This window comes from Protobothrops mucrosquamatus, unplaced genomic scaffold (assembly GCF_001527695.2).
Source record: "Protobothrops mucrosquamatus isolate PMUCROS unplaced genomic scaffold, P.Mucros_1.0 scaffold2356, whole genome shotgun sequence".
Classification (NCBI taxonomy): Eukaryota; Metazoa; Chordata; class Lepidosauria; order Squamata; family Viperidae; genus Protobothrops; species Protobothrops mucrosquamatus.
This window is the reverse complement of record NW_015388434.1, coordinates 1-9139: the sequence shown is the minus strand read 5'-3', so window position 1 is coordinate 9139 and position 9139 is coordinate 1.

The window sequence follows — 9139 nt, the reverse complement described above, 5'->3', positions numbered from 1 at the left end:
ACAAGCGGGTCTGGCCTAGGGAGAATTTTTAAATAGGGACAATTTTAATTTAAATCTTAATTAATTATACAGCGAAAAAAAAATATTTGGTTTTTAATAGGTTTTTATGGGGGGACGATGTTTTTATGTGTTTTAATATGCTGTAAGCCGCCCTGAGTCCTATAGGGAGAAGGGCGGCATATAAATCCATGTAAATAAATAAATAAATAAATTTTGTTTGAAGTATTATTATTATTATTATTATTATTATTATTATTATTATTATTATTTCAAATACAGACAGATCGCCATTTGGAACACAACACATCAGATATCACAGTTGTAGAGAACCGAAGCGTACAGCTGATTGATATCGCTGAACCAGGAGATGCCAGAGTTGAAGAAAAAAAACTGGAAAAAATTACGAAATATCGCAACCTGGCCATTGAAACTGCGCGATTACGGATGAAACGTGTAACAGTGATACCCATTGTCATCGGGGCACTGGGAACTATGTCCAAAAACTTTGCAAAATACATCAAGAAACTGCAGCTTCCTACAATAACTCCAGCAATGTTACAAAAAACTGCGCTACTCAGAATATCTTATACTTTAAGGAGGTACCTGGTTGACACCTAGGTTGCTGGTAGCAACCCGTGTCAACCATCAGCGCCAGCCAATTTGAATGTTCAGTTGACTGAGGTTCATGTTTAATGAATAAAAGATAATAATAATAATAATAATAATAATAATAATAATAATAATAATAATAATAATAATAATAATAATAATAGGATGCTGTTCTTTGGTTTGCATAAACCAGATAGAATAACTAAATCTCACAACACATCTATCTATTCTATCTAGTTTATGTAAACAAAATATGTCACTTCATGCAAGCACATTTTTAAAACTCTATTGCATGAACTCTTTGAAATTATATTTATACAAAGAATTTTATATAAAACTTATGATGCATTATTTAATTTTTACATATTTCAGTTACATATCTGCACAATAAAGCCAGGAGGATTTCTATAGTTGTCTGTCCACTTGTCCGTACAGTCTATCCAATGAGATTCACATGAGGTTGCATTTCCATGTCATTAATTTTGTGCATTGAAATAGCTGTATAGAGTCACATAGCATAATTCTGCTGGTTAAACTATACTTTAACTTGGTCCTCTGAAATTCTTCAAATGTAATCCACTACAGTCCTAGTTCACATATCCTAAAGCAGACATGTCAAATACAAGGTCCAGGGGCCGGATGTGGCCTGTGAAGTGGTTTCATGTGGCCCGCGAAGCCATCCTGGAAACAATGAGGGAACGGCCCCCGCTGCCTTGGCCCTGGCCCAGGCCGGCCGGGAACCAATGTACAATTTTGTGGTGGCCATCTATGCTGAAATGCATTCAGCTCCACAAGGCCATCTAGAAACAGCAAGGAAACAGCCCCTGCTGCGTCGGCCCTGCCCCCTGGGTGCATGCTGGGGAAGTGTCACCCTTTGTGAGAATGAAGAAATGGACCATGCCTTGGCACTTGCCCTGGTCCCACCCCCTTCGCCAGAGACCCTCAGATCTGTCCCACTCCTGCCCAGGCCCCCACAGGCACCCTTGACGCGAACGATGTAGAGCTGGCCATGCCCACCCAGTAGGCCACATCCATTCCATCCACGCCCACCCAGTAGGCTGCACCCACCCTGACCACACCCACCCGGCCCCCGAGGGCAACTGCAATGCTGATGCAGCCCTCAATGAAATTGAGTTTGACACCCCTGTCCTAAAGCATAGTCTGTGTAGACTATAAATCATAGTTAATGGTTTAGCACATTGAACAAGTCCAGGCAACTGTGATTTATTTAATAATCCATGTTTAAATCATAGCTTAGCATATGTAATCATAATTTATTTAGATAGCAGAACTATTGCGTTTACCACTTTCCTTATGTTTATGTCACCTAAAATGAGAACAGAGTGGGTTTTTTTCCTGTTCTTTTCTTATTAGATCTTAGTAAATCAAGTTTTTTTTTCTCTTTGAGGGAAATTCTTTTGTTGTTGGTTGTACTATTCAGTATAATAACATGGTAATCTGTGATATAACCTAGTTTTCCACTTTCACCATATTGCAGTACAGTATCAGATACCAAACATTACTAACTGCAAAGAAAGAATTCAGAAAAGACACTGTTAAGTTCTTCCCTGTAATTAGTTACTTATGGCAGTTAGGAACCAATAGGGATAAGGTAAAGGTAAAGGAGTCCCTGCAGATTTTATTTCACTAGTTGTTGCTGACTATAGGGAGTGGTGCTCATCTCCGTTTCAAGGCCATTGAGCCAACGCTGTCCCAAAGACATTTCTGCGGTCATGTGGCCAGCATGATATCACAGAACACTGTTACCTTCCCACCAAAATGGTACCTATTTATCTACTCACATTTGCATGCTTTCAAACTGCTAGGTTGGCAGGAGCCGGGGCAAGGACTGGAGCTCACTCCGTTGCGTGGCACTCGGGTCTTGAACCAGGGCTGCCGGCTTTCCAGCGTACAAGCCCAGCATCTTAACGGCTGAGCCACCATGCCATCCAATAGGGACAAGAAACATCATGAATTTAAGATAAAGAGATAAATGACATTTCATTCTTAAAGAGGTATATCCTTCCAAAATATATTTTCTCAGGCAATTTAATTCTACTGTTTCATTGTTTCATGCATGCAGCATCACTCCAAATGATTCTCAGCAGTTTATAGCATGCCAGCATCATTCCCTATGTGGCAATGCTCTTGATGTTCTCAACTGATTTTTTTTTTCATTTAATTTCAATTCAGGCAAAGTTATTTTCTTCACACAATGCCTGAGCATTCCATTTGTGAGTGGAAAACAATAACTTTTAGTCATAAACAAAATATATTATTTCCCCCCAAATTCAAATCCCATCTTCTATTTTTATAAAAGGAAGTAAATAGAAGCTTATATAAACGATATAATAAAATATGTGTGTAAAATTATCATGAGTTCTGCTTTTATTGAAAAGAAGCTTCATATTATCTTGTCTTGGAGGGCAGGAGAGTTTTTAAATCAGACATTTTTTGAAGAGAAAGGCTCACTCAATTAATTTTGATCAATTAATTAAATTAAATTGATCAATTAAAATTATTTAGTTATTAATAGAATGGAAACTAAGTTAATATGTATACAAATATCTTCCTAGTGCTTAGCAAGATGAGTCAAGTGACCAAGCCAAGCCAGGAAGGCAACAGTATTTCCTTCTGTAGTCAATATGTCAATAAACAAGGAATTGTATTTCTCCTAGCAACAAATTTCTACAGTAGAATGCAAAAAGGTATACATAACTTTTGTACACTGATAACAGCGCAGTTATTGCACTGACCAGGTCCTTCAATGAACCAGTTTGTAGCCACAGATGTTCACCTCTTAAAGTTGTTTTGTAGGAATATAAAGGTAGTCCTCTGTTAATGACCACTTGGTCAATGACAGTTTGGAATTACGACAGTGTTGAATGAGTAATGGTTACAGCCAGTCCTCAAAGTTCTGGTCATCCCATTACCCCTAAGCACTTGATTGTGATTTGGGTGCTTGGCCACTGGCTTAAACAACAGCATCCCGTGGTCACATGATAGCAATTTCCAACCTTTACTGTTGGCAGAGAAGATCGCAAGTTGCTCATGTAAATCACCCTCACCTGTGTTTTCTCCCCAAGCCTTGCTGCACTCGCACCGTGCCTCCCTGGCCACTCACACACCCTTTTTGTGCCATCTCCTACCTGGCAGCTGCCACTTACTACCCAGTCAGCCTGTTTGAAAGCTGCCTGGAACTTCCTGCCCCTTTCCCCCAATGACTTTGGTTGTTGGAAGCCAGCAGGAAACTGCAAGGTGGTGCTTACTTGATCCTTGTTTATTAACAGCAACAGGGACTGTAAGGATTGCCATTGCTAAACGTGATGTCATGCTTTATGACCGCATCGTTTAGTGATGGAAATTCTGGTCCCAATTGCCATCCTAACTCAAGGACTACCTGTATATACGGAAGCTTTCAAAACTCACCAATCTCAGACTTGAGCCATCTGGGTAGAATTTGGAAAATGTTATGTTGAGGATCTGTGAGGTGTTGCTTAGCAACTGGAAGGATAAGCCACATGGACTCCCTCTTGGTGGAAAACAGGAGCTATAAGAGACTTGGTCAATTTCCCCATATTATTGTGTCATTTCCCCATCCCTGATCTTTTGCCTTGCTGAGGAACTGCTACTTCACCAAGCTGAAACCCTCTTCCATTGGGGAAAGATCTCCTATGTCAGCTACTTAAACTGATCCTCTGAAAGAGAAGGCAATATTTAAGAACGGAATGTTTCTCTTCTGCCTCTTGCTAAAATCATCACTATTGAAATAAGCTGCTAATGCACAGCCCAAGTTGAGGATGGAAACAAGTTTGGCATAATCTGAATGGAACATTTTATACTTGAAAACTCCACAGGAAAACATTGGCTTTTCATGATTGCAAGGTATGACTTTCAGATTCGGTAAACCTAGAGAGAGACATTTTCCCTTCATTTCTGGGAAATATTTAGAAATTGGACAAATATCACTAAAACTAGGAACAGCTCAGTGTATAATCCTTTCTATTAGTAGGAAACTGTCTCAATATAAAGAAGTTTTATTTATTTGAAAAATGTATATTGTCACCTACTCGCTTACGGTGACTCAAGGTTGCTTATAGGAAATAAAAACACAACATAAAAGAAATAAAAATAAATAAAAAATTAAAACAATAATATAATTACACCCCCCCCCCCCGGCGACAACACATACTCATATCAGCTCTTTATTGAGCTCCATCCTGCTCTGGTTTCCCCAGGCCCTCTGGCAGAACCAGAGTCTTCAGGGCCTTCTTGAAAGAATGTCAGAGTGGGGACCATTTCTGGAGAGATGATGTTCCAGAGGGAGGGAGCCACTACAGAGAAGGCCCTTCTTCCAGGTCCCACCAGATGTATTTCCTTACGGGACAGGACCTGCAACATTCCTTGCCTCCTCACTCTAGTGAGTCGGGTGGATATGATTGGCAAGAGACGGTCCCTTAGATAACCTATGAAGGGCTTTAAAGGTGACAACCAGCACCTTGAATTGCAACCAAAAGCAGACTGGCAACCAATGCAACTCCTGCAGGAGAAGTGACACATACGCACACCGAGATCTGCACAAAACCATGAGAGCTGCTGCAATTTGCACCAACTTGAGCTCTTGGATGCTTCTCAAAGGCAGTTCCATGCAGAGCACGTCACAATAGTCAAGACAGGAGGTGACTAGGACATGAGTGACTGTGAGTACAGATTGTTGGTCCAGAAAAGGGCAAAACTGTTGTGCAAAGGCCCTCCTGGCCATAACTGCTACCTGCTGTTCGAGCAAGAGTTGCAAGTCCAGGAGAACCTCCAGATTGCGCACTCGGTCTGTTTGGGGCAGTGCCATCCCATCCAAGACCAAAGATGGCAATTCTCCATAGGCCAAAGAACCCCAGATCCAGAGCCACTCAGTCTTGCCAAGGTTCAGTTTCAACCCGTTGCTTCCCCACAGTGCCCCTAACAGCCTCCAGGCACTGTGACAGTGCCCCTAACAGCCTCCAGGCACTGTGACAGGCACTCACCATGGGCTGAGACATACAGCTGAGTATCATCAGCATACTGATGATATCTCAGTCCATGTGATGGATGATCTCACCCAACGGCTTCATGTAGATGTTGAATAAGAGCGGAGAGAGTACCGAGCCCTGCAGGACCTCTCAAAGCAGTTGGGCAAAGGCAGGCTCTCTCTCATCCTATTAACACCAACTGAGAGTGGCCATAGAGGAAGAAAGTGAACTAGGATAGTACAAGGCCCCCCACTCCCAGCCCTGAAGCTGCTCCAGAAGGATACCATGATCAATGGCATCGGAAGCCACCGAGAGGTCAAGAAGAGCAAGTTAACAGAATTAGCATTGTTAAAGATTTAAAGCATCTTTACATCTTCTGCTGTATCTACAGTGAGGTTAGGAAGCACACCCATTATAGGTCTGTGTAGCTACAATGCTTCAGAAATGACTCCAAGAAGGTGCTGTCACACAACTCCAAAAGCATTTTTTTTGCAAATTATTACCAAAGGATTGCACAAGCCTAATACACAGTTCTGTTCTCTAAATATCTTATGGCTGTTCTCTCCTATCAAGGACTGCTGTTTGAGACTGCTATCTCCTAGTATAGTAATGCAGGGGCTGTAAATCTTGTAGCAAGAATTGATCTCCATATTCTGTGAGGTTGGTTGCTTAGTGATCTTAAAAGCGTGATTAGATAAAGAACAATAGCAAATGACCATGCTCCTTATATGGAAACTACATTTCCAGAGGCAGTATACTTTTAAAGATCACATTCTTGGGGGAAGCAATTTAGACACTGGTAAGATGGGGAATATGGCAACACATGCATCATAATGTCACAATGCAAACCCAATTACTTATTTTCTTATGCCCAATGCTGAGACATAAAGAGGAGTGGAATTTGCTTCATGATGACATATGCAGATTTTGTCATTTTCTTCATTATGCTGATCAAGAAAGGATTGGGCAGTAGCAAAGGTGATATGATTCACCTGCTTTTTACAAATGTTTGAATAAATGCTTGAATAAAAATATAGACAAAGCTGGGGAATGTAGGTTTCAGAACTTGCTTGATACTAAATTAACCAGGCAAAGGGGGACCAAGCTGTAGCTGACAGCCAAATCTGCACTTACCTTTTGCATATCTATATAGCCACCTTTTCCAAGATTTTTTTTATTTTTGTAAATAAGCTCGAACAATTTCACAGAAGCCCAATAGGGGGCATTCCTTATCAAAACAGGATATACAGTAATGTGAGAAAGTTAAGTACACCCCACTGAATTTTTTTCAACATATTTCAATGTACAGGTATTTGATCATTTCAACAACAATGGTATAGTACATAAAGGGGATATAATATAATAAATATCATGCACAATTTACTTCTTGGAATCCATTGTACAATTTAAATAAATATAAATGCACATTTTGCATTTGGAAAGAATAAGCACATCTCCACATTTATCACTAATTCAAATATCTAAAACTAGAATCAGGTGCACTGGACCAGGTGCAAATGATAGAACATTATTAGAAAGGATCTGGGTGGAACCCCTCATTTAAACCTGAGTCATTTAGTTTTATTTGCTGTTGCTGTTGAGATGTGTTTAGCACCATACCTAGAGTGAAAGAGCTCTCTGAGGCCTTCAAAAAAGAAGATTGTTGAATATTATAACGATGCTGCGTTTGGGAAGGGATTTAAAAAGATTGCTAAACAATTGCATGTCAATCATTTCAGAAGATCATGTACAAGTGGCCACAATACCAGAAAATATTTGATGAAAAGATAATATTTCTCCAGAAGAAGCTGATACCAACTGTACAGCATGGTGCTGGAAATGTTAAGGTTTGGGATTGCTTTGTTGAATCAGGGCCCAGGCAACTACCTATCATAGAACCCATTATAAATTCTTTATTGTTCTAGAAGAAGCTTAAGGATAATGCAAGACCATCTGTCAGAAGACTGATACTTAACAAAAAGTACAGGTGCAAGTACTCTAAAATTACAGAAAATCCACCAGGGAATGGCTGGGCAAAATAAAATAAAATAAAAAAATGGTTCTGGACTGTTCAGTTCAAAGCCCAGATCTAAACCCCACTGAGATGCTATGGGACGATTTGAAATGGGCTCTGTGTGCAAGAAATGCCTCATTGTCCAGCTGAAAAAAATTCTACGTGAAAAAAAAACCTCTTCTTGGTCAGTGTCAGAGAAGGTATACAGTTATTATAAACACCTACTTGAGATTCTTTTGTCAAGGAGGACAATATCAGCTATCGGAATCAAGGATTTTTTTTCCACAGAAAGAAATGACCTATCCCCTCTGTTTTTGAATAAATAATTGCAAAGTCAATTTTTCATTGCCTTTTTTTTGTTCAGTTAAGTCACTTTTATCTTTTTATATGCTTTGAATAAAGATAAAATATTGGCATGTCCATTTTTTTTTTAAAAAAATTACATTGTCTGTACTTACTTTTTCACATGATTGTATAATAATCCTAAAGGGAATATTTTATATACTGGTGATATTCAATTTTGACTTTTAATTTGATTCCTTTTTGTTCAGACTGTTTCTCAAGTTCTTTCCTTCATCTTCTCTATTTTTCTCTCAAGCTTTACTCATTTATCTGAGTTTTTTGATGCTGAGTTCACTGGCGCTTGCATTCCTTCCAGCTATCTTGTATTATAGTTTTTTATGCCTTTGCTTATCCAGATCCTCAGATTTCAGCCTATCTCACAGAAAAGGATCAGGCAACCTGAGGCTACATGCAGTCAATGGAATCCTCTTTCATCTTAGTACTAAATTTCAGTGGTACAATTACACAAATGTATTAGAACAGTGTCTCACTGCATTTACATGAAAAAGGCAATAAAACCTAAAATACAATTCTAAAAAGTAACCTCCTCATAAATATCACCCATCCCCAAGAGGTGGGAAAGAAACCAAATACTATACAGTATATGTAACACGCTCTACTACCTTTTTATAATTGCTCCACCCACAGTAGCCATTACTCCCCCCCCCCATTTCCAAAATCAGTCCCTGACCTCTAAATATTGTTCACCACTGACATAAAATTACAATGTCTAGGATTAGTGTGAAATGTTAATTCAATCAAATCCAACCAGGTTTACTCTTCAGGAAATAACTTGCAAACATGAACTGGCAACACTGGTTGTTCAAAGCCCTCTTGATCTTTCCATTCCATAACATAAGCGGAGGCATTCACTACTGCAAGGACAGCACAATATTAATGCTTCAAAGTTTTTCCCCCCACCATGAAGGCAGAACTCTTCAAATGATAATAAAAGATAATATCTGACCTTCCTTTCTTTCAGGATGGCTTCTAGTTCTCTAAGATCTGGGTTTATTTTTTTTTTTTTAAGAAAGGGATATATGTGCACATTATATAATAAAAGTTTAAGATGAGGAGTGCTCCAAGATGTTTTTACACCTGAGGTATACATAATCTCTCATCCTTCCTAGTGACATTAGGTCCTTTCCCCCATTAACAAAAACTGAGG